The sequence below is a fragment of the Argentina silus genome (assembly GCF_951799395.1).
Source record: "Argentina silus genome assembly, chromosome: Y".
NCBI lineage: Eukaryota > Metazoa > Chordata > Actinopteri > Argentiniformes > Argentinidae > Argentina > Argentina silus.
In genome coordinates this window covers 8756392-8782181 of record NC_139654.1, presented here as the reverse complement: position 1 = coordinate 8782181, position 25790 = coordinate 8756392, and the positions used below count along the sequence as shown (strand labels likewise).

The 25790-nt window shown below is 43.0% G+C and overlaps 1 pseudogene across 1 annotated transcript in view; it reads left to right on the top strand.

The window, feature by feature from the left end:
* The window catches only part of LOC310823976 (MDS1 and EVI1 complex locus protein EVI1-A-like), a 69131-nt pseudogene extending 44244 nt beyond the window's left edge, over positions 1-24887 (top strand). Inside the window, exons 2-11 of the transcript in view lie at positions 9605-9707; positions 9836-10064; positions 10358-10505; positions 10625-10781; positions 13062-14387; positions 14578-14665; positions 17906-17932; positions 19202-19215; positions 24434-24559; positions 24761-24887. The product of the transcript in view is annotated as an MDS1 and EVI1 complex locus protein EVI1-A-like (transcript). The remainder of the gene's footprint in view (positions 1-9604; positions 9708-9835; positions 10065-10357; positions 10506-10624; positions 10782-13061; positions 14388-14577; positions 14666-17905; positions 17933-19201; positions 19216-24433; positions 24560-24760) is intronic.
* The last annotated feature ends 903 nt before the right edge of the window (positions 24888-25790 follow it).

Genomic DNA, 25790 nt, shown 5'->3' with positions numbered 1-25790 from the left:
ATGGTTGGAAAAGTACTTTCAAAAGGCCTCCGGGATAAAGTTGTAGGAAGGCACAAGTTAGGTGAAGGCTACAAAAAGATTTCGAAGGCTTTAGCTATCCCTCTGAGTACCGTTCAGAGCATCATTAAGAAGTGGAAGGCGTATGGCACCACCAACACCTTGCCTAGATCAGGTCGTCCGTCCAAACTGGATGACCGAGCCACAAGGACATTGATCAGAGAAGCTACCAATAGGCCAAAGGCAACTTTGAAGGACTTACAAGTCTTTATGGTTGGGACTGGTCTGTCTGTGCATGTGACAACAATCTCACAAGCTTTACACAAAGCTGGCCTGTATGGCAGGGTAGCAAGAAAGAAGCTTTTTCTGAAAAAGTGCCACACTCAGTCTCGTTTGTGCAATGCATAAACACATCTGGAAGATTCTGTTGCCATGTGGAAAAAGGTTTTATGGTCAGACGAGACTAAGATTGAACTTTTTGGACTGAACTCCAAGCGCTATGTTTGGCGAAAACCAAACACAGCACACCACCCAAAACACACCATACCTACTGTGAAGCATGGTGATGGCAACATTATGCTGTGGGTATGTTTCTCTTCAGCGGGGACTGGGCAATTGGTCAGGATTGAAGGGAAAATGGATGCTGCCAAGTACACCCAAATTCTTGAGGACAACCTGCGTCCCTCTGCTAGACAGCTGAAGATGGGCAGGTCATTCACCTTCCAACACGACAACGATCCTAAACATACCACCAAAAGAACAACGCAGTGGCTTAAGGATAGAAAGGTGAATGTCCTTGAGTGGCCAAGTCAGAGCCCTGACTTAAATCCAATAGAAAATCTGTGGATGGACTTGAAGAGAGCAGTCCATCGCCGCTCACCACGGAATTTGACTGAACTCGAACAATTCTGCAAGAATGGGCAAATATTCTCCAATCTAGGTGTGCAAAGTTAGTAGAGACATATCCAAACAGATTGATGGCTGTAATTGCAGCAAAAGGTGGCTCTACAAAGTATTAAATCAGGGGACTGATGACTTTTACAACCCTGTTATTCTTGTTTTTAATTTTTTATACATTTTCAGAACTGTTGCCTTTTTTTTCATTAGTTTGATGTTGTACGGCTAAATTTGTACATAAAGCTGGAAAAAGGGGTATCAAGGGGGTATGATGACTTTCTATAGGCACTGTATTTCACTTAGCCAACCTCAAGATGCTTTACATCTAAAACCAATAGGCCCTATGCTTTGTAGTTCAATATGATCCTTTTTAGAGCTTTTAACTTAACTTGCTAATCAATTATCCTGTCAAGCAGCAGACAATACAAAAGTTCAGGCTCATCCGTAGGCCTGTATATTGAGATTTAAGCTTGTGTTTTTCCCCTTTTATTAACATTTTGTTTTCGATAAATAGAATTTCAGGAATGTCAAACTCTAACAGGAGGGTTAATTAGGCCTACATCAAGGCTAACCTACAGTGCTCTGCGTAAGTAATGGGACAGTGAAGCATTTTAAATCAAATGCAAATTAAATGTTTAAATCAACCATTACTATGAGGTTAAAGTAGAGATTCTCTTCTTTTATTTGATGATATTTGTGGACATATTGGTTTCACCGGTCAAAAATTACAACACCTTTTTGTGCATAATCCCCCTATTTTAGGGTACCCAAAAGTAATGGGACAATCGGCTTGACAGGTGTTTCTGGTAAGTCAGGTGTGTTCAGTCACATCATTTGTGCAGGCTGTCAATGTCTAGCATTGATTCTAGGCTTTGCATTTGCCTTTGGAGTCTGCTATTGGTGTCTGTCAACATGAGGACCAAAGAGGTGTCAATGAAAGTCAAGGAAGCCATTATTAAAAATCTGAAACATAGCCAAAACTTTAGGCTTGCCAAAATCACCAGTTGGAACAGCATTAAAAAATGATAACCGTAATTAAGAAAACCCCCAAACAAACGCAGATCAGGAACAGTCTCCTGGAGGTAGGTGTGAATGTGTCAGAGACTACCATCCGCAGAATACTTTACCAGCCAAACTACAGGCAAGGTACAAGGCACAATCCAAGGTATAATCCACTCGTTATCCTAAAAAAGGATGGTCAGGTTAAGGTCTGCTAAAAAGTACCTAAAAAGCCTGCAGAGGTCTGGAAAAATTGTGGACAGATAAGATGAATATTATCATGTACCAGTGTGATTGCGAGAGGAAAGTTTGGAGAAAAAAGGACCTGCCCAAGATTTTACAGCATACCACCTCATATGTGAAACATGGTGCTGGGGGTGTTTGGGGGTTGGACATGTATAGCTGCCACTAGAACTGGCTCACTTGTCTTTATTGATGATTGTAACTGCTGACGGCATGTGATGGAGATCAGTCCATCACGGGTTGGGAGTGCAGGGTGTTATGGAAAATACATTCATAGAACTATTTTCAGGTTATACACTTTCATATGACTGATACAACTTGTGTAACTACGGTGATTACATTTTCTCTTGCCACACCTCTAAGGTTCTATAGCCATTGTTCTGAGAAGCACTGTATGATTTACCATATGAACAGCGGTGATCTCTGAGGGAGTGGTGAGAGAGAGCAATAATGGGGGGACAGGCGCATCCTGCCGATAGGTGTGAAATGTTGAACGGCGATTAATCAGTAAGAAAGTGCTGATTGATCAGTAAGAGAGTCTCCCCATTGTTCAGTCTCTCCCGCCCTTTCTCACGTAAGCACAAGCCCATCAGCCGATAGCCTTGTAGGCGCCTGGCAATATGTTCAAACTGTATAAAAGACAAACCTGATCATTGTCTCTTCAGACTTGCTCTGAACGGACCCCGGATCTACGCTGGGCTGCTGTTACGCTCTTGTCTCTTGTTTGCAAGCAATAAATACCGGACTCATATTGTGGCTACTCAGGACTTGTTTCTTGATTCTTGCCTCCGAAGAGCTAAAGTACAGAGTGGTAAATCCTAGACTTCCACCACAAGGGGTATATGTTGTGTTTAGGTGCTTGTGCAACGCAGGGGAGGACTCATGGGTCTGCGGTTGTTGGGCAGTCATGAGGGGCAGTTCTGCAAAGAATAAAAGGTATGAGTACGCGGCTAACACATTGGTACTCACAGCTGTAAATAACATTAACTATAAATAACATTTGAGTTATTGTGAAACATTGGTATTCTACATTTTACATTGTATATGGGAGATGAATGAAAGGTAGAATGTGTGTATATACTCACCTGGTTGTGATTGCAGTTCCTGGTTCACCGGCAAAAGGAGTCCTTAACCCACAGGGACAGCCTATATGGTTCTGGAAGCTCCCATTGTTAATTGAACGGGGGGATGGGATTTGTGGCTGGAGAATATACTGTGTTTTTTGCACTTACCATAGCCTAACAGTGATTGTTTGTTTTTACCTACCTGTGATACTTGGTTATGTGTGATAATGTGTAAAAATAGATGTTAGATTATGTAATTTGGTTTGTGTACATTGTGAAGCTCCCCTCTTACTTGGTTTGTCCTATGTTAATCATGTCACCTGGGAGGGTATTTAAGTGTGGCCATTGGTAGTTGGGTTAGGGTGAGATCGGTACCAATAAGTGGCCCCACAAAGGTGTTTTTTTTCTTCTTTTTTTTTTCTCTTTCTTTCTTTTCTTTTCCCTCTTTTCTTTTCTTCTTTCTTCCCCCTTTCTCCTTCCTTTTCTTTTTTTGGGGCAACATGTCTGCCTCTTCACTGAAACTCCATCCGTGCTAAAGCTTACACGGCAGCAGCAGAATGAATTCCGAAGTGTATAGAAACATCTTGTCTGCTCGAATGCAAGCAAATGCCTCCAAATTCATTGGATGGCCCTTCATCATACACTAAGGCAATGACCCAAAACATACTGCCATAGCAGGGCCAAAAAGTGGAAAGGTCTTGACTGGCCAAGTCAATCTTCAGATTGAAATCCAATTGAACGTTTTGTGATGCGTTTAATTTCCTGATGACAAGAGTTTAGCCAAAAACACAAAACAAACAACAACTGAAGATGGCTGCAGTGCAGACTTCAGGCAGTTATTGCATGCAAAGATTTGTCATCCAAATACTAGACATGAGTGCTTCATTTGGACATTTCATAAATCTGCCCCTGAAATAGGGGGACTATGCACAACAAGTGGTGTAATTTCTGAATGGTGAAACCAATATGTACATCAAATAAAAACTGAGAATATCTACTGTAACCTTGTAGTTGTTACGGTTCCCCCTCCTAACCATCCGTCTGGCACCACCTCGAGGCCCCGGCGATCATCGCTGGAGCATCCAGCCGACAGCACACCTGGACCCGATCCCCAATCAGCACCCTATAAGAACCCTGCCCGGTCAACACTCCAGTGCCAGAACGTACTGCGATATTACGGTAACCTTTGTGAATCGAGACCTACAGACGCTTCAGCCCTCCTGCCTGTCTGACTGTCTGACTACCCGCTCTCCTGCCGACCGTGGACCGACCCCCGACTACTCTCTTTGGATTCTCCACTTGTCCCCATTCCACTTTCCCTTATTATTATTTATCATTAAATACGCCTTCAGGCTTCATCTACCTTCTCTGTGTGCCGTTGTTTGGTTCCTCAGACTTTCTGTGTAACAGTAGTAACTGTTTGATTTCACTGCTTTAGTGTCCCATTACTTGTAGCACACTGTATATTTCAGTCAAACATCTGAATGTAATGTCCATCTAACCAATGACATTGATATTAAACACAATATATACAGTGGGGGAAATAATTATTTGATCCCCTGCTGATTTTGTTAGTTTGCCCGATTACAAAGAAATGAGCGGTCTATAAATTTTATGGTACTTTTAGTTTAACAAATAGAGACAGAATATCAACAAAGAAGTCCAGAAAAAACACATTATATAAAGTTATAAATTCATTTGCATTTGATCGAAGGAAATAAGTATTTGATCCCCAAGCAAAACATGACTTAGCGCTTGGTGGAGAAACCCTTGCTGGCAAGCACAGAAGTCAGACGTTTCTTATAGTTGGTCACCAGGTTTGCACACATCTCAGGAGGGATTTTGGTCCACTCCTCTTTACAGATCCTCTCCAAATCCTGAAGGTTTCAAGGCTTTTGCTTGGCAACTCGAAGCTTCAGCTCCCTCCACACATTTTCTATAGAATTAAGGTCTGGAGACTAGCTAGGCCACTCCATGACCTTAGTGTGCTTCTTCTTGAGCCACTCCTTTGTTGCCTTGGCTGTATGTTTTGGGTCATTGTCATGCTGGAAGTCCCATCCACGACCCATCCTCAGTGCTCTGGCTGAGGGAAGGAGGTTCTCGTCCAAGATCTTATGGTACATGGCCCCGTCCACTGGCCCCTCAATGCAGTGAAGTCGTCCTGTACCCTTAGCAGAGAAACAACCCCAAAGCATAATGTTTCCACCTCCGTGTTTGACGGTGGGGATGGTGTTCTTGGGATTGTAGCATTCAGCATTTCTCTCCCTCCAAACACGAAGAGTCGAGTACTCCTAATCTCTGCTTGTTATGGGTATAAAAGACACCTATCAATAGAATCAATCTCTTCCATTCCAACCTCTCCACCACCATGGGCAAGACCAAAGAACATTCAAAGGACATCAGGGTAAGAGTTGTAGACCTGCACAAGGCTGGAATGGGCTACAAGACCATCAGCAAGAAGCTTGGTGAGAAGGAGACAACTGTTGGTGATATTTATAGAAAATGGAAGAAATACAAAATAACCATCAATCGCCCTCGGCCTGGAGCTCCATGCAAGATCTTGCCTCGTGGGGTAAGGATGATCATGAGAAGGGTGAGGGATCAGCCCAGAACTACACGGGAGGAGCTTGGTAATGATCTCAAGGCAGCTGGGACCACAGTCACCAAGAAAACCATTGGTAACACACTACACCGTAACGGATTGAAATCCTGCAGTGCCCGCAAGGTCCCCCTGCTCAAGAAGGCACATGTACAGGCCCATCTGAAGTTTGCCAATGAACACCTAAATGATTCAGAGAAGGCTTGGGAGAAGGTGATGTGGTCAGATGAGATTTCAAAATTGAACTCTTTGGCATAAATTCGACTCTTCGTGTTTGGAGGGAGAGAAATGCTGAATGCTACAATCCCAAGAACACCATCCCCACCGTCAAACACGGAGGTGGAAACATTATGCTTTGGGGTTGTTTCTCTGCTAAGGGTACAGGACGACTTCACTGCATTGAGGGGCCAGTGGACAGGGCCATGTACCATAAGATCTTGGACGAGAACCTCCTTCCCTCAGCCAGAGCACTGAGGATGGGTCGTGGATGGGACTTCCAGCATGACAATGACCCAAAACATACAGCCAAGGCAACAAAGGAGTGGCTCAAGAAGAAGCACACTAAGGTCATGGAGTGGCCTAGCTAGTCTCCAGACCTTAATTCTATAGAAAATGTGTGGAGGGAGCTGAAGCTTCGAGTTGCCAAGCAAAAGCCTTGAAACCTTCAGGATTTGGAGAGGATCTGTAAAGAGGAGTGGACCAAAATCCCTCCTGAGATGTGTGCAAACCTGGTGACCAACTATAAGAAACGTCTGACTTCTGTGCTTGCCAGCAAGGGTTTCTCCACCAAGCGCTAAGTCATGTTTTGCTTGGGGATCAAATACTTATTTCCTTCGATCAAATGCAAATGAATTTATAACTTTATATAATGTGTTTTTTCTGGACTTCTTTGTTGATATTCTGTCTCTATTTGTTAAACTAAAAGTACCATAAAAATTATAGACCGCTCATTTCTTTGTAATCGGGCAAACTAACAAAATCAGCAGGGGATCAAATAATTATTTCCCCCACTGTATATACACTCACCGGCCACTTTATTAGGTACACCTGTTCAACTGCTCGTTAACGCAAGTATCTAATGGTGTGGGGGATATTTTCTTGGCACACTTTGGGCCCCTTACTACCAATTGAGCATCGGTTAAACACCACAGCCTACCTGAGTATTGTTGCTGACCATGTCCATCCCTTTATGACCACAGTGTACCCATCTTCTGATGGCTACTTCCAGCAGGATAACGCGCCATGTCACAAAGCTCACATCATCTCAAACTGGTTTCTTGAACATGACAATGAGTTCACTGTACTCCAATGGCCTCCACAGTCACCACATCTCAATCCAATAGAGCACCTTTGGGATGTGGTGGAACGGGAGATTCGCATCATGGATGTGCAGCTGACAAATCTGCAGCAATGATGCTATCATGTCAATATGGAGCAAAATCTCTGAGGAATGTTTCCAGCACCTTGTTATATATATATACAGTACCAGTCAAAAGTTTGGACACACCTTCTCATTCGATGGTTTTTCTTTATTTTTATTATTTTCGACATTGTAGATTAATATTGAAGACATCAAAACTATGAAGGAACACATATGGAATTATGCAGTAAACAAAAAAGTGTTAAACAAACCAGAATATGTTTTATATTTTAGATTCTTCAAAGTAGCCACCTTTTGCTTTGATGACAGCTTGACTGATACTGTATATATACACTCACCGGCTACTTTATTAGGTACACCTTGCTAGTACTGGGTTGGACCCCCTTTTGTAGCCCATCTGCTTCAAGGTTCAACGTGTTGTGCATTCAGAAATGGACTTCTACATACCTTGGTTGTAACAAGTGGTTATATGAGTTACTGTTGCCTTTCTATTATCTTGAACCAGTCTGGCCATTCTCCTCTGACCTTTGGCATCAACAAGGCATTTTCGCCCAGAGAACTGCCGCTCACTGGATATTTTCTCTTTTTCTGACCATTTTCTGTAAACCCTAGAGATGGTTGTTGTGTGTGAAAATCCCAGTAGATCAGCAGTTTCTGAAATACTCAGACCAGCCCGTCTGGCACCAACAACCATGCCACGTTCAAAGTCGCTTAAATCACCTTTCTTCCCCATTCTGATGCTCGATTTGAACTTCAGCAGGTCGTCTTGACCATGTCTACATGCCGAAATGCATTGAGTTGCTGCCATGTGATTGGCTGATTAGATATTTGCATTCACGAGCAGTTGAACAGGTGTACCTAATAAAGTGGCCGGTGAGTGTATATGTATATATATATATATATATATATATATATATATATATATATATATATCTGCTAATAAAGTGGCCGGTGAGTGTATATATGTATCTGCTACAATTAAAATTATTGCAGAAGATTGTGTGTGAACATACTAACGGTAGAGTAGCCTACAACTGTCCATGTTGAGAAGTTTGAAAACTCAAAACTTGTCACTCTCTTGTGCAAGAAAAATGGGATAGATCTGCGTCAGATATTACTTTTCATATAGCGCAATTATACATATGTATCATTGATGAATAGGTGGGTATGCGTATATTTGCGTATGGTCTCGACTACACCACTTACTGAGCCCTTGGTACTACTATCAACATCCCATACATACAAGCTAACTAACAGTGTTATGTTCGTAGATGCCTGGGTAGCAATTATGGGCGGTCTGGGTACATCTGTTAGAAGGACAGCGCAAACGCTAGCAGTGACTGCCAGTTCAATGGCACGATGAAGATCAGTCATAAGCACCCACAAGATAATCAGAATGTCAACACATTGAAGAGAAGCCCGATCTCACACAAAAATCAACAGGCACCTGCTTAGACAGCCTTGTCTGATCACTGAACAAGAACACACCCATTTCTCCTGAGGTGGGTGGGGTTAATTAAATTATCTTTTCGCAGATATAATAAATCTGCGAAATTTGAGTGTTAATCTCAGATTTAGATTTAAATGAAATATTTAATTTAATATCCAGATTTAAGATTTAATGTAAATATTTGTCTTTGAGCTAAATATGTATTTCTGTAATCCAGATTTAAATTTAATCTAAATTAAATGTATAATTTGTTCTTAAATATTCATTTTGCACTACAGATAAAATATTTTTTTATACAAAAATATTTACTTTGGAATCAAATATTTTCATATAATTTAAATATTCATGTTTTTGTTTAAACATTTATTTTTAAACAGATTTATTTTCAAACTAATTTGAATCAAATGTTTTAAAACATGCTCTGCTTAATCTGATTCATAAATTAAATGTGGTAACAAGATTTAACTTATTAAAACATTTATTGTTTTAAGATTTAGAAATGTCTTACTTTTTTACAGATTTTGAAATATTTTTAAGATATATGGATTACATATTTTTAACAGATTTAATTTAGAAATCTCAGCAAAATGTCAAAGTTAGCAAATATTTGATTTAAATCTGAAACATAGGTTTTCAACTAAATATTTAGCAAAACATAAAATATTTCAGTGACTAAATACATATTTAATTAATATTTTATATCTGCAGGGCTAAATAAAATATTTAAGAAGAAATTATGTATTTAAATTAAATCTTAAATCTGGATGACTGATTTAAATGTTTAGCTCAAAGACAAACATTTAGATTAAATCTTAAATCTGAGATTTACACTAAATATTGATGTCTTTGAGCTAAACAGTTACATCGGTCATCCAGCTTTAAGATTTAAATGTAATACAGAATTAAATGATGGTAAAATTATGTGTTTTTATGCATGGTTTGTATATAAGTGTTTGTGTGTGTGTGTTTTCCAGGTCTTCTACAGAGTCTCACGAGAGATCCACCCTGGAGAGGAGTTGCTACTGTTTATGAAGGCAGAGGAGTATTCATGTGACACTATGGCTCCTAATATTCACTGTCAGTTTTCATGAACGCCCTCACGCACGCACGCACGCACGCACACACATACATACAACTAACTTTCATTAGCTGTGATAAGTTGTGGGGCACTCATGGTGTCTTATTCCCCCTCCCCATCCTTCCAGAGGAGAGGCAGTACCGCTGTGAGGACTGTGACAAGCACTTTGAGTTAGGCGTTCAGCTGCTGGAGCACCAGAAGCAGCCGTGTGGGACGCCCCCCTCATCCTACCTCAACCCAGAGAACAGTGACCTGGAGGACCAAGAGCTGGAGCCACACGACCTGCACTCCCTGCACCTTTCCCACAACCAGCTGGAGTGTAAGGAGTGTGACCAGGTATTCCCTGATGTCCAGAGGTGAGGGGGCGTCCAACCCCTAACATCCAACCTGCATTACCTGCATCACCAACATGAGCATTGTCAATGTCAATGGCTACGTTTCTATACTCAAACTAACATTGGAATATATGGAATATATGGAATGCATTGCTTCATTCTAAATGGTATATGCTGGTGTGTATTGGAACATAGCCAATGTCTTTGTGTTTTGTCTATGCATGTTTTTAATTTCATTCAATTTTATTTTGGTCAGGCTGAGACTTGTTGATAGGCTTGTGATGCTTTTGTTTCCCTGTCCATCTGTCCTGCAGTCTGGAGGCCCATGCTCTGTCTCACTCAGATGAGAGAGAGTACAAGTGTGACCAGTGCCCCAAGGCATTCAACTGGAAATCCAACCTGATTCGTCATCAGATGTCACATGACAATAGCAAGCACTACGAATGTGAAAACTGCACAAAGGTAAAGTGATGACTTTTTCAGGGGTGAATGTGAGTGTGTGTATTTGTTGTGCATGTGTGTACAGTATATAGAGGACCAGATTGGTGACTCGCCTGTGTGTCCCCTGGTTCCTCCCCCAGCAGGTGTTCACAGACCCTAGTAACCTGCAGAGGCACATCCGCTCGCAGCACGTGGGGGCACGTGCTCATGCCTGTCCTGATTGTGGGAAGACATTTGCCACGTCCTCGGGCCTAAAGCAGCACAAGCACATCCACAGCAGCGTCAAGCTCTTCATATGTAAGTCACTCAGACCCTTCATATGTAGGTCTGCACACTTTTTCCACATCTTCTATTAGGTAGTTAACACCCCCCTCTAATTTCCCCATACTGCAGATTCCACATTATGTTATGTTATGCAGTAGATTCAGCTGCCAGTAGATTAGAATTCAGTCCCATTAATATGGTACTCCTTGGTAAAAAAGTATATTGGTAGCACCCTGATACATTTTTGCATAATTACCCTGATCAATTTTTGCATAATTATTTACTGTATATTAATTCATGTTAAATAATCACTTAGATATGATTTATTGTATTTGCAATATAAGTGGGGACTTTATTTAATTTGTGGAAGTGTCATAATGAATGTAGTGATGTTTATTTTTTCAGGATTAAACATTAAACACTTTTTACTCACAGAGATTTTAGTCACAGGGGAGTAGCTCTATTTTGAATGTGAATTCCATTGCTATGAAGAGTCAAGCACTAGAAATATTTGCACCGTCTTACCACTTTGCAGACCCAATGATATTAGCATTAATCCCTAAACTGTCTCCAACCAATGACCTCACACTGTGACCTCATGGTTGAACCTCACTGTTGCCTCTCACATTGTGACCTCTCATTGACCCCAAAGCTCCTGCCTTGACCCCACTCTCTCTCCATAAATGCTAACCCCTGCAGTCTGACATTGTACTAGAACTGCACATGATGGCTCACACCCTAAAGTTCTTACCCTAAAGCACCCTGACGTTCTCCCTTTGACCTTACACACTGACCCCATACACAGGGCGGTGTGGCTGTCCCCCTTGGTGGACACTCAACTTCCTCCCCTACACACCATTCCAGACAAATAACAACCACATGTACTCCTCCACAGTGCACTGAATAGGAGTCCATTTGCAGTAATCAGCAGAAAATATGCAGGTCTAAAAACAGCTTATGACTGTGTAAAAAGACAGAACACCCTCAGCCTTGACAGCTGTGTGTGAGAGCATGTGTGTCCTTCATGTTTGTTTGTGTGCGAACAGCATACATGTTGTGTTGTACATTTGTATTGTTGTATTGTATACATTGTGGGTTTGTGCGTGCTTGTTAACTGTGTTTAGTGTCTGTGTAGTGTGTGTACTACAGTATATTCCGAGATAGAAAGCCTCTGCCTGTGCCTGTGGAGCACTCAGTCCTGGTCATTCATTCAGACACTCTGCTCTCCCACCCAGTGCTCTCTTCACAGGAATGTGTTTATAATATTTAGTTACAGTTTATGGAGAGCTGACAAAACATACGTGTGCAGTGGATCAGTTCCCTCACACCCTGTGTCGTGTGTGTTTGTTGTTAGTCTGTAAACGTCTGGAGTGTGTAATGTACGGCTTTGGGTTTCTACTAGATTTCCAACACACATTAGCCAACAACCTGAGACACACCTAAGATTTATGTGTAGTATTAATGATGACATTGACACAGTTGAAGACAAAACATTTTGTGAAATTTGCCCCAGACTTTACAACCATAAATTCTTGGAGCAAAGTATGCACGTCACTTTCCGACACCAATTGAATGAAAACACACCAAGCTTAATCAATTGTTAAAGATAACAACAAATCTCATTCATACAATTTCAGAAAGTGTTGTCAAATAAAGTTTGGAACTCATTCCTGTGAGTGCCCTATCTCAGTAGAATGAAGCAGACTTGCTATTATACAGCCAGTACAGTAGGTTATGTTCAGCTGTATACATGTACTGTAGATGGGTGTCCTCCGTAGGGTCAGACAGGCAGGACTGTGGGAAGGTGACCGTAAGGGGGATGACTGGGACAGACAGCGAGGGGGACATGGTGAGGCGAGGGGGGTGGACAGGAGAGGATGTAAGCCTTGTCCCTGGGAACCGGACCTGCAGGATAGGATTCATTTTACTCTGCTTCCTTCACAGGATGAAAAGAACCATTGTGTGTGCACACACACACACACACACACACACACACACACACACACACACACACACACACATTGTGCTTGTGTGGGTGTGTTTGTTTACTGACTCGCTGACCCTGGTAATACAATGCCTGGAGATGGTATTTGATGTGCAGGTGATGGGTGACTCATCTCATCTCCCCGTCACCTTACCTTAAATAACATTCTCATTGATGGACTGAGGAGACGTGCATCTTACACCCATTATATTTTAGAGTTCCCCTGTCTGAAAACCCATATCTGGCACCATTAAGTAGATGTAACGTGTGTGTGTGTGTGTGTGTGTGTGTGTACTGAGAGGGCTGTGTCTGTCCCCCTGTCCCTGTAGGTGAGGTGTGCCAGAAGTCCTACACACAGTTCTCTAACCTATGTCGTCATAAGCGTATGCACGCTGACTGCCGCACTCAGATCAAGTGTAAGGACTGCGGACAGATGTTCAGCACTACCTCGTCCCTTAACAAGCACCACTGCTTCTGTGAGGGGAAGAACCATTTCACAGCGGGGGGGTTATTTGCTCAGGGCATTTCCCTTCCTGGAGCACCTACCGTGGACAAGTGCGCCCTAGAGGCGATGGGTCACAGCAGTGTTGGGCTTGCAGACTACTTTGGGGCAAACCGTCACCACAGCAGACTGACATTCCCTGCTGCCCCTCCCTTTCCCTTCAGCTTCCCAGGCCTCTTCCCCTTTGCAATCTACCATAGCCCCCCGCCACATCCCCTCTCAGACGGCCCCCAAGTACGGAGCACAGCAAGAGCCCCCTCCTCTCACCCAGCCCAGGAGCCCAAGAGGCCAGAGAGCTGCTGAAAACCCTCCGCAAGCAGTCGCTGGGCAACAAGACTCAAGGGGCTGAGCGGCAGAGTCAGAGTTCCTCCAAACAGAGGCACACTGGCATGAGCAACCAACCGGAGAGCAGCGATCTGGATGACGTCAGCACGCCCGGTGGGAGTGATCTGGAGACTATGTCAGGCTCGGAGCTGGAAAGTGATATGGAAAGTGAACAGGAGAGAGCCAGGGAGAACGGCAAGGGGCCAAAGAGGAAGGCTAGCGGACTCCAGAGCCTAACCCTCACAGGCAGTAGTGGTGCTAAGGGCCCAGTCCTGTTCCCTCCCTCGCTGGACGAGCACATGGCTGTTTCTGGGGCTGTCAATGACTCCATAAAGGCTATCGCCTCCATAGCTAAGAAGTACTTTGGTTCCACTGGGCTGGCTGGCCTGCGGGATAAGAAGGTCAGCGCCCTGCCCTACCCATCCATGTTCCCACTGCCCTTCTTCCCAGCTTTCTCTCCACCTGTCTACCCCTTCCCAGAGAGAGACGTCAGCCGTCCAGCCCTCAAGGGGGAGCCACAGTCTCTCCCAGATGAACCCAAGAAGGGCCAGAGCAGGACCTCTGAGTCCCTCTTTGACCTCATCACCAAGCGCAAGGAGGAGAAGCCAGCCTCCTTCGCCCCCTCCAAACCAGAGGCCTCACTTTCCATCAATCAGGACCAGCCGTTGGACCTGAGTATGGGTGCGAGGAGGAGCAGCACCGCCAGGGGCGAGGAGTCAAAGAAGAGCAATGTGTTTGGAGAAGACAAGGTAGGGGTGGAGCTTCCCAAAGCTGACTCCTCCCTACAGCATGCTAGGCCCACTCCCTTCTTCAAGGACCCAATTTACAGGTACTGTGATTCTCCAGTACTATACACCACCTGCTCAATTATCACACACTTATTGCAATAATCTCTATATTTTGTGATCATGATTTGTGTCAAATTCTTCAAACATCATTTCTCTCTGTTGGATGTAATTACCTTGCTCAGCTTTTTCGCTGTCTGCATGTAAGAACTGATAGAATTCTAATATTAGCAGGGTTGAGAAGAGGAAAATGAATAATCCATTTGAGGGTCTGAAAGACCAGTACATGCAGCCAGCACCAGGCTTCCTCTTCCATCCACAGGTAGGTTCTGTCTGTGTTGTCTCAGTATTTCCTCCACAGGGAGGCCTGGTGTAATTCTGAGGCCCAGGCGGAGTATAGCGGTCCAGGGTGGTCTGGGCTGATGGGGACCATCTGATCCATGCTCAAGCGTGTTTGTGCTGTTGTCAGTTATCTGAAACAGATGTGGGAGAAGGAAAGGGCACACAGTGACATGTCCTCACATATGTGTCTTTGATTACAATATAAAAAATGATATGCTGTTAAAGTACTGAATTCTGCCCCCGGTCTCTCTGTGCGTGTATTCTTTGTGTGACTCAGTGTGTTATGTATTGATGTGCATTGACGTGCATGTGCTCACACTCTCCCCGAGTGAAAATGGACCATAGGAAAGTGAAAACACCACTTTCTCAGGCCTGTGTTTTTTACTGGCCATTGTCTCCCGGCAAAAGTTGAGTTTCAGTTTAAAAATATAAAATTCACAAACAGAACTCAAAGCCCTTTACAGGGCTCCGGTACCAACCCTCTAGTAACAGGTTTGGACCTCGGGGTCCGGTGTAGGTCGGTGGTGGTTAGATTCACTCCGCTGTTAACAGCCTAAAAATCCCATAGTTCCTCCATAAAAGCTTCCTTCACTCACTTCAAATGCACTGAAAAGTCACCCCTATAAAACCGTGCACAGAATGCACACTATGGTTATACGGCTGCTCTAACCTCAATGAGTGCCAGTTGGTGTGGTTGCGGATACAAGATTTATCGGTATGGAAAATATACCCAATGGAGGTAAAAATAATAGGCCAGATATAACCTTTCAGATCCTATGATATCACATGCACAGTAGCCTATAACCTTTTACATTACCAGGAAGAGAAATATGACTTATACTGAGTTCTACAATTTATAATAATAATAATAATAATAATAATAATAAACCATTAAATTTCATGACACTGTTGCTTTAAATGCAGGATATGATGTTTAATTAATATTCAAAGCATTACAGCATAGCTAAATTATCATAAATGGGGTTACAGACAGCTTGATTAAAATGTTAACATGATAACATTTAAAAATGATAAAAATTAGAAAATAACATCCGTCTGCCTTACTGTTGGTCAATGAAGTTTTGGAGAGACTCCGGTTCAAAAACCCTGTCGAGTTAGACCCGTTTCCTCTATCCGCCGTGTTTGTGGTAAGCTCGAGTTTCCTCTACCCAGCCAAGAGGCTCTGATTCCCCGCGGGGGGCCTCAGCCTTGCCCCTGACGAGTAAAATCCAGAAAAACTACTAAAATTAATTTATTTTGCAATTGATTGAAGAATCCTGAATTCTGGACGAACCTGAAATCTCAATGATCCGGAACTCTGGTTGATCCTGAAATCCAGATGATCCTGAAATCCTGTGTCCAAGTATTATCCGTGAATCTGATGAGAACTCCTGTAATAATACTATATCCAAAGGTGCTCCTCTGAAAACGATAAAAATTAGAAAAGAACAAAACCTATAATAATTGCTCCTCCGTGTGAAAACCTATAATAAATGCTCCTCAGTGTGAAAACCTATAATAAATGCTCCTCAGGGTGAAAACCTATAATAAATGCTCCTCAGTGTGAAAACCTATAATAAATGCTCCTCAGAGTGAAAACCTATGATAATAGCTCCTCGGTGTTGCTTACTGCCACAGCCCCAACAGCTAAGGGTTTAGCCCCGTGCTGAAAGAGGAGCTGTGGAGTTCTCAGATTGTGGTCTAGTCACTAAAATGAGCTCCAAATGCTTATCAAGAAAACTCGTCTCCAAAAGTTGTTCAGCGGTGGCAATCCGTAAGTCAGAATATGATCAGAGTATGAGCTCCGGGCTTGGTCTCCAACACACTCAATCCTGCTCCGATGCCTCAGGTTCATACGCTCCTCAGCGGGGTGCGACCAACGAAATGCCCCAAAAAGCATGTTTTATACCCTGGCTAAGGTACCTCCCTATCTTGGGTGTTTTGTCTATGTCTGAACATTGTGTGTCTATGTCTGAACATTGTGTCTAAGTTTCCATTGTGTGTGTCTATGTTCTGCAGAGCAGGCCTGCAAAGTATTTTTTCAGAGAATATAAAAATAAAAAAGAGGAAGAGGGTATTGCAATAACACCAGATTTCGCAACACTAAGACTAGGACATTTTCTCTGTCCCTCAGCAAGTATTGCTTTTAGGCCCTATCACATCAACACACTCTCCAACCGTATAACCATATAGTAATCAATCATTTTAAAGGATCTAAAACCAGTAAATCATTCTATTCTTCATATTATTAGTATTACACATCTCTTAACATGTTCACACTTGATTTCGGACGCCATGGTACTTTTCCTGTTGGGGACTTTCCATCACCTGACCTGACCTTTCGACGGGTCTCACTTCATATTTTCTTTCCTACAGTGGTTGCACTTTGCACCCATGACTTCAACTTTTCAATGATATATTGCCTTACTTCAGCGATTAATTCTGAGCAAGACCACACAGTAAACATGGTTATTTCTAGCACTTTCTTTGTTAGCGGGCCTACTCTTACAATGAGGCCTAAGCAGATATAGTGACACGGGGTCAAGCACTTGCATTCTAATTCCTCTTATTTAGTTATGCAGTTACACATATTCAGTTATAAGCAGTTATGCAGTTGCACCTATTTGAGGGATAGATCAAAGATAAATTTGTTTCAGGAACATCCGCAGCCGCGGTGTCCCTCGTCAGGTTGGGCTCCCAGCTGCTAAGCTTTTTCTCTTTCTCGCAGTGTCGTGGTGATTCACCAAGGTTGCTCTCAAACCTCGGGCCAATCCTGCTGTGCTTAACTGGGTAACGTTGGGAATGGTGTTTAGGCCGGGGAAAGGCCATACTAGACTCGCCCTCGGCGACACCATTTCAGGCTTGGTTTTTACTGGCTGTTATAGTCTGCTGATTTATGTCCCCTCTCTCCACACAGTCTTTCTTTTTCATAACAGCCACATGGCCAATCTGTACAGTGTAGTGAGGTGTCCTATCAGTATAAACAGTAACAGCACATTTAGGCCATCTTTGTTACTTTATTACGTCTGGACAAATCATTCCCAGGAACACCGGCCAGTAAGGGGCCCTTTTTTCCAGTTCTAGATTTTAGATTTTGTTATCAGTCACTTGAACCTCCTACATTCATCCCCCGCCTGCAATGTGCGTCCAATCAAAAGCTGTTCATCCATGCACTACTTCCTGGTTCTGAATGCTCTTTTCCCTCTGTCCCACCCCTCAGTTTCGTATGCCAGATCAGAGAACCTGGGTAAATTCCTCTAAACCTGTATATCTCTGTGCTTTTGCCTCCCAGATCACTGTGTTCACATGGCTTTGGCCAATCAACAGCAGTTACTGACCAGACATCAATTCCTAAGGGTTTTAGTAATTGTAGATCCATGACTGAAGAATAGAAATAGAATCTTTAAATCAAATTCACATATTTCATGATTATTTGTGTATTTTTTCTCATTTTTGTTTCTCATTCTTTATTTTACAAACTTTCCTGGATTACATAGATGTGAAATTCATCTGTAGCTGTATTTACGTTTATATCTCTTGCCGACATGATAGGACTGACCTGGAGATTTCTAGCTGAGCTACACCCTCTGTAGCTCACAGCACTGAATGAATATTTGCTTATTTGGAGAGTGAGGCAGGGCGGGTGGGGCACAGGAGGTTGGGGGGGGAGACTGCTCTGCATCAGTGCGAGAGTCTCTTTGGGACCTGGGGAGGGAGTACCTCCCTCAGACATCTGGTTCCTGATAAGATCAACAATTGAGAATGCATGTCACTTATTAAGCTGCTTGCAACATCACTGATGACTAATTAGCAGCTGGCTCCTGGGGGGGGTGGGGGGGGGGCTAAAGGAAGGGCTTTGTGAATCACGTTTGAGTAAATGTGTTGGCATTTATTCTCATTATCCTCCTATTGGACATTTCAAGACTGTATTGTGTCAAACCCGGTCTAATGAACCTGACTCACAATCTATAAAAAAAATACAAAGGCTGTTTAGAGCCGCTTGCTCTGACGTGGAGAAGTCCCACAGGCAGGAGAATGAGTGTGTCTGAGTGGGAGTGGTCCCCCACTCCCCTAAAACTAAAGTGTCTCACAAGCTCAATGCTGCGGACAGCTTTAGGGCTCCTAATGCTCTCAGGAGTTATCTTCTTATAACCTTATTGAGCAAGGGAAACAAGCCCCATGCCTGTAAAGAGCCCAATGAAATAACATAATGCACATTCTAAAGAAATTTCACCCCACCTACACTGGGGCCCCCCGTGCTCGTAGAGGGAGCCTTTGATTCACGACACGCAGCATTGGCATATTCATAATCAAATGGACCTGACACTCCACATCCTCCCAGAATTGGAACGTCGATGCTCCAGCAGGAACTTTATACTCCTCCATCTCTCCCTTTCTCTGTCTCTTTATCTCTCCCTCTCCCTCTCCCTGTCTTTGTCTCTCTCTCCCTTTCTCTCTCTTTCTCTCTCTCTCTCTCTCGCTCTCTCCCGCTCCCTCCCTCCTTCTCTCTGTAAAGAGTGACAGGGGAAGGTGAGACAGAATGTCAGGCCAGAGCAGGATGCTGGTGGAGGAACTAAATTATGATTGATTTGTTGCCTCATTGAAATAAGAATAAGGAACACAATGAAAATTCAATACACAGAAAAAATAATGCAAATTTGTGGCCCCTTTAAAAAAAAGGCTCCTCTGTGAGAACGGCCGACAGACCCTGCGGCTCTGCTGGTAAACCCCCCCTTCCCTTATCCCTCCCCATCCCGCCCCTCTCAGCACAGCGATATCATTATTACTGGTGTCTGGCCCTTGATCAGTAATGTCAACATCTTTCATATTGACAAATGTGCTGTCTGCCTGCATTGTGCATAGAATGGTTTACAGCCCAGCAGTGGACATGAATCACTCCTCTGCCCCACACTGCACACATCGCACACACACACACACACACACACACACACACACACACGCGCACACACACACACACACACACACACTTTCTCACACATATACACACATATACAAAACCATACTGTATATTCTCTCTCACACACACACACATACAGGTACACACACACACACACACACACACACACAGTCATTGACGCATATATTCATATCACACACTCACAAACATTACACACATTGTTGCCGAAACATACTGTACGGGGAATAACACATCTATAACATCTGACAGAAACACTTCATAACACCTTCATAAATGTTGTGTCAGCCTTTTATAAAGTATTTATGTAACATCTGTGTCCTATATGACATAGATGAGGAACAGTATGTCAGATAAAATCGGAAATGGATAAGCCAATAGAAAGAGCGTCGAAAACGGACAGCGTATAGCCATTATCCATCAAATAATAACAAATACTTCACTCAGTAAATTCATTCCCACTAAGGCCAGGTTTGAGTTGTTGTTCTTCCAGGCTTATATGCGCTGTGAGCAATAGTCTGGGGACGAGGTTACCCCAACAGAAACCGGATGGCCAGATTACAGTTTGCTAAAACCTAAAAGAGCCTGCATAGTTCTGGAAAAAGGAATTGTGGACAGATGAGACAAAGATAACATGTACCAGAGTACATGGCAAGTGTGGAGAAAAAAAGGAACTGCCCAAACCTCATCTGTGCACTAGGGTGGAGGGGGTGTTATGGCTTGGGCGTGTATGGCTGCCACTGGAACTGGCTCGCTTGTCTTCATTGATGATGTAACTGCTGACGGCAGCAGCAGAATGAATTCTGAAGTGTACGGAAACATCTTGTCTGCTCAAGTATGAGCAAATGCTTCCAGTCTCATTGGATGGCGCTTCATCATACAGCAAGACAATGACACCAAAAAAACATTGATTGAAAGCTGAGAATCTTGACTTTGACCCCATAGTAATTGTTTGATTTCAAATCCAAACTGTTGGAGTATAGAGCTAAAAGAAAACAAAATGGTTCCTCTTTCCAATAGTTATGGAGGGCAGTTTAAAAAAATAAAAAGAATAAAGGGAGTCATAAAGGGAGTCAATTAACAATTCCAACATCTAATTACACATTAATCCTCCAGATTGTCTGACATGTAAAGAGTCATGAGTCATCTCAGGAATATCTTTCAGCATGATCAAATCAGCTTTCTTGTATCCATCATCAACAGATCTCCCTGCCTAAGGTAGTCCTCCAAGGCACCCTCGATTTCATTGCCGATTGCAGCCACATGAATAGAGATGGGAAAATAAAGCAAAAAAGCAGAAATGTAATGCAAAATTAATTCCTTGAATTATTACTGAACACAATAATGGTTCCTACAGTTCAAATGCAACAGTTCTAGGGGTCTGACTGAGGGTCTAGGTGTCTCTAGGGGTCTTATTTCACACTATTATTATACTAAATTCACAAGTCACAATGATTCCACACTTTATAATATGACTGATCATTGTAGTATTTGACTTACCACGTCTGGGGGTCTGCAGAGTAGATGATGTCATGAAACTGGAGGGGGCTTCTGCATCTCCAGGCACAAATGTTGTCGGGCAGTCCTCCACATATTTGAACCCAAAAAGGTGTCAGAAGAAAGGATTATACCTATCCATCTTTTCATGTTGCCATCAGTGTCAGCAATATGACACAGACACATAACACATAACAACCTCAAGCCCCTACCCTCTATCCACTTGCATAGATCTGAGACGACTGGATAGTTGTTAGTACGGCAGTCATTTCATCCAGCTCTCTGTCAGGTGAAATATGAACCAAGTCACTAGGTACACCTAGTGGACACAAATGCATAGAGGTAGGGGTTTGTGGTTGATGAGAATCAAGTGTAAATGGCAGAATTCAAACATTCTGTGACTGACATTGACTAAGGAATGTATGACAAATTTGCATATTTTGTTCTGTACAATGGAAGTCTCCCTCAAAGTTCCATAAATATTACTCTGTTATTCCACTGCATGGTTCAATATGGAACCCACAAGGGTTCTTCTAAGGTTACCACTCAAAAGAAATAAACAGTGTTTTTTCAGAGTGTATCAGAAAATACCTCAAAGTTTAAGAACCTTAATTTGCAATCCTAAGTGGAGGGTTGGACCAAGAGACTTGCACACACTTCCCGCCAATGGGTGCCGGTCCAACCACCCGAACAAAACACTTGCATGAATGTAAGCTCAGACATAATACCGTTATAATCAAACAAGAACCAACATCAAAGGTACATTAGTTAGTGAGATAATGCAACAGAAAGAACAAAAATGCACAATTACCCACAATGCCCTTGCAACAGAAGGAAGAACATTTGCATATTTACTATGGAATTGTGAGTAAGTGTGAATTTCTGTTCTTTGTGGTGTATTGTCTCACTAACCAATGTACCTGTATATGTACCTAACCAATGTACCTTTGATATGACAGAACTCGTACAGGTCATGAGAGTTTCGCAAAGTATTCAGACCCCTTCACTTTTTCCACATTTTGTTGTGTTATAGACTCAATTTAAAATTGTTTAAATTAAAAGAATTTGCCATCGATCCACACACAATACCCCAGAATGACAAAGCGAAAACACGTTTTTAGACATTTTTGCCAATGTATTCAAATTTAAATACAGAAAAACCTCTTTTACATATGTATTCAGACCCTTTGCTATGACACTCTTAAAATTTGCTCAAATGCAAAAATTACTCAATAAGTTGAATTGTGTCCATCTTAATGCAATGATAATAGTTCATGTGATTTTGGAATTAATATCTTTGTTTGTATAGGGTCTCTGATTTGCATAGGCATCAATTACACACAGTGTGGATCAGGTTGTCATTACAAATTGAGCAAATGGAGAGGAACACAACTGGTCAGGAATGCTACCTGGAGGCCTGGGGAGACTTACAAATATCTGCAAAGTTGAATGGTGGAGAGGGAAAAGCACAGTCAATGGGACAACATCATCTCAGTCACTCTACAAAATTGGTCTATAACCAAGAGGTCAAAAATGATCCCTGAATTGTGTTTGGAACAATGAATTCAAGTGATACAGCAAAGAAAGTGGCTGGAAATGTGTTTATTTGGTTTTACTACAAAGCATTAAGTTTGGTGCAAATCCACTGCACCATCACTCATGTGAAGAAGCTGGATCATGTTATGGGTATGTTTGCCACCGGCAGGGACTGGGGAATTTGTCAGGAGCAAGAGAAAATTATGACATTTTAGTTGGTAGTGACAGCCTAATCCACACAGTGTGTAATTGATTCCTATGCAAACCAAAGACTATAAAAACAAAAGATATTCATTCCGAAATCACATGAACTATTATCCTTGCACTCAGATGGACTCAATTCAACTTGTTGAGTGACTTTTTGCATTTGGGCAAATTGTAAGAGTGTCATAGCAAAGGGTCTGAATACTTATGTAAATTAGGTATTTCTGTATTTCAATTTTAATACATTTGCAAACATTTCTAAAAACGTTTTTTTCGCTTTGTCATTATGGGGTATTGTGTGTGGATTGATATCAATAATTTAATTCATTTTAAATTGAGTCTATAACACAGCAAAATGTGGACCTGTTGGCTCTGTAGGCGAACTGCAGTGGGTCGAGGAGGGGGTTGGTGATGGCCTTGAGGTGGGTCAGCATGAGGCGCTCAAAGGTCTTCATTACCACAGAGGTCAAGGAGACTGGTCTGTAGTCATTAAGGCCAGTGATCCTCTGCTTTTTGGGAACGAGGATGATGGTGGATGTTTTGAAGCAGGCAGGTATCATGCATTCAACCAGTGAGATGTTAAAGATGTTTGTGAACACTGGAGACAGCTGGTCTGCATAGTGCTACAGTGTGGAGAGGGAGACAGCGTCTGGTCCAGCTGCCTTGCGGGGGTTCTGTCTCTTTAACAGTTTGTTGACGTCTCTCTCCTGGATGGAGAGAGGTGTGATGGAATGGAGGGGGCTGTTTGGGTCCATTGTGTAAGGGGGGGGTAGTGTCTCTGTCCAGGCTGGGAAGAAGAGGTGTGTTAGCTGTGGAGGGGGGCTGGGTGTGTGGGTCAGAGTCAAGATTGGTCTCCCTGGTGGCTGGTCTGTCGAATCTACAGTAGAAGTCATTCAGGTAATTTGCAAGTCTGAGGTCATCCATAGAGTGGGGGGATTTGGTTTTGCAGTCTGTGATCTCCCGAAGGCCTTTCCAGACTGACGAAGAGTCGTTGGCTGCGAATTGTTGTGGCAGCTTCTTAGAGTACTGTCGTCTGGCCTCCTTAATCTCCTTGCCAAACGTGTACTTAGCCAGTCTATCTAAATACTCATGAATGTGAGACATGTCACTAAGTAGTCTGTGCGTGTGTGTGTGCGTGCATGCGTAATTGATTAACATTTAGGCGCTCTGTTTAAGTCATAACTCCATCTCCCGACAGACTGGCCAAGATAACATCGGCAGGTTTGTCCTAATGCACACTCCATATGTATGTTTGGATGTCACACATGACACCTTTTTCTTTCTCTCTGTCTCTATGATTCCATCCTTGTGGATAGGCATCTGCCCTGCGGGGAAGACAGGGATTGCATGTCAACAATGTAATTATGCTGTATAATTTCTTCAGCATTCTTAATCACTTTTGGTTGAAATCTTGGTAAAGTGCTCTTTATGTGGAGACAATCCCACATCAGCCCCTCCAAACACTTCCTCATCTCACCAGCCAGTTGACCCCCCTGTGCTGTTGAGGTGTCTCTAGTGGACATACATCTCATTATCTGTAAGAGATGACCAGTGTCTTCCTGTCCACCCCTCTAGACTGCCCAGAGGGATTCTGGGGCTTGAAGTGCCCGTTCTCCAGTGTGTGAGAATAGAGCATCCTGTAACAAGCAAACAGGTGTCTGTGACTGCAGCCCTGGGTCATAGGAAAGCTCTGTCAAAGTGGTGAGTGGTGCTCATACCTGTAGTACAGGTATGAGCACCACTCAAGTACAGTAAACTTCAACCAATGACAGACAGAGAGAGAGAGAGAGAGAGAGACTTTATATAGTTCGCAGTGACTCAATGGCTCTCCTCGATAGTGTGCCCCACCGGGTACTATTGACCAGACTGTGTGAGCTCCTGTGCCTGCCACCCTGATGCCAGCTGTGACCCAGTCACCGGATACTGCTCCTGTCCACCAGGGAGACCAGGCCTCAACTACACCACACGTAAGGGCCACTATTACCCCCACTATTTCACTGGAGACCACTGTGAGCAGAGTAAGAACTGAATCGCCTCCTCCACCATCAGCACAAGGGAGAAACTTTATTGTAATTTGTATTATAATCTCCTATTTCTTTGTAAATGCTGCCATCTTTAGGTGGTTCCTTGTTATTTATTTCTGGACAAGATGCACAGTTGTACATACAGTATAGTTGTACTAAGCATCCACCCCATACAACTATCCTGATGCTTTTGTGTATTTGTACTGGTAATGTATCCATCTTATTTTGTCCTCTCTCCTCTCTCTCCCCTGGCTCTGTCAAGGTGTGTGGAAGGCAGCTATGGTATGGGCCGTGCCCAGGACCGCCAGTGTCAAATGGAGCTCTATGTGACCATGTGAGTGGGGCTTGCCCATGCTCACCTGGGTGGGCTGGGTCCGTCTGTGAGAAAAGTAAGACATGTGTGTACTAATACTGTTGGCAGACTCCTCTCAACTAGCAGACTTGGGGCTAAAAGTCTGCTGCCTGGCGTGCGCCCTAGCATGTCATAGTTGATTAGACTGATGCAAGCTATCATCTATGTTCCTAGACAGGAGATGAGCACCACTCCAGCTCATCTACGTGGGGGCAAAGATAGGAGACCCCTAGAGGACACTATAGTAAACATAAATTCCTGTAACTGAGCGGAGGAAGACAATTCTAATTCTGATGTAGGTTAGGCAGACAGATATGTCCCTAATTGTAGGCTATACAAAAGCACAAAAAAGTCTACAATTGCAATTTGCCATAATAAGTAGGCCATTGATACCTTTAATAATGTTTCCAAAACGGTGCATTAACTATTGAGCTTGAAGATCTAAGAATCTGTTTGAATTCAGATTGCACACAGTGCCAAAACCTGTGGTAAAACAACATTTATCCATATTAGTTTTATTTGTATTTGCGGAACACATGCAAAGCTCACTTACAGG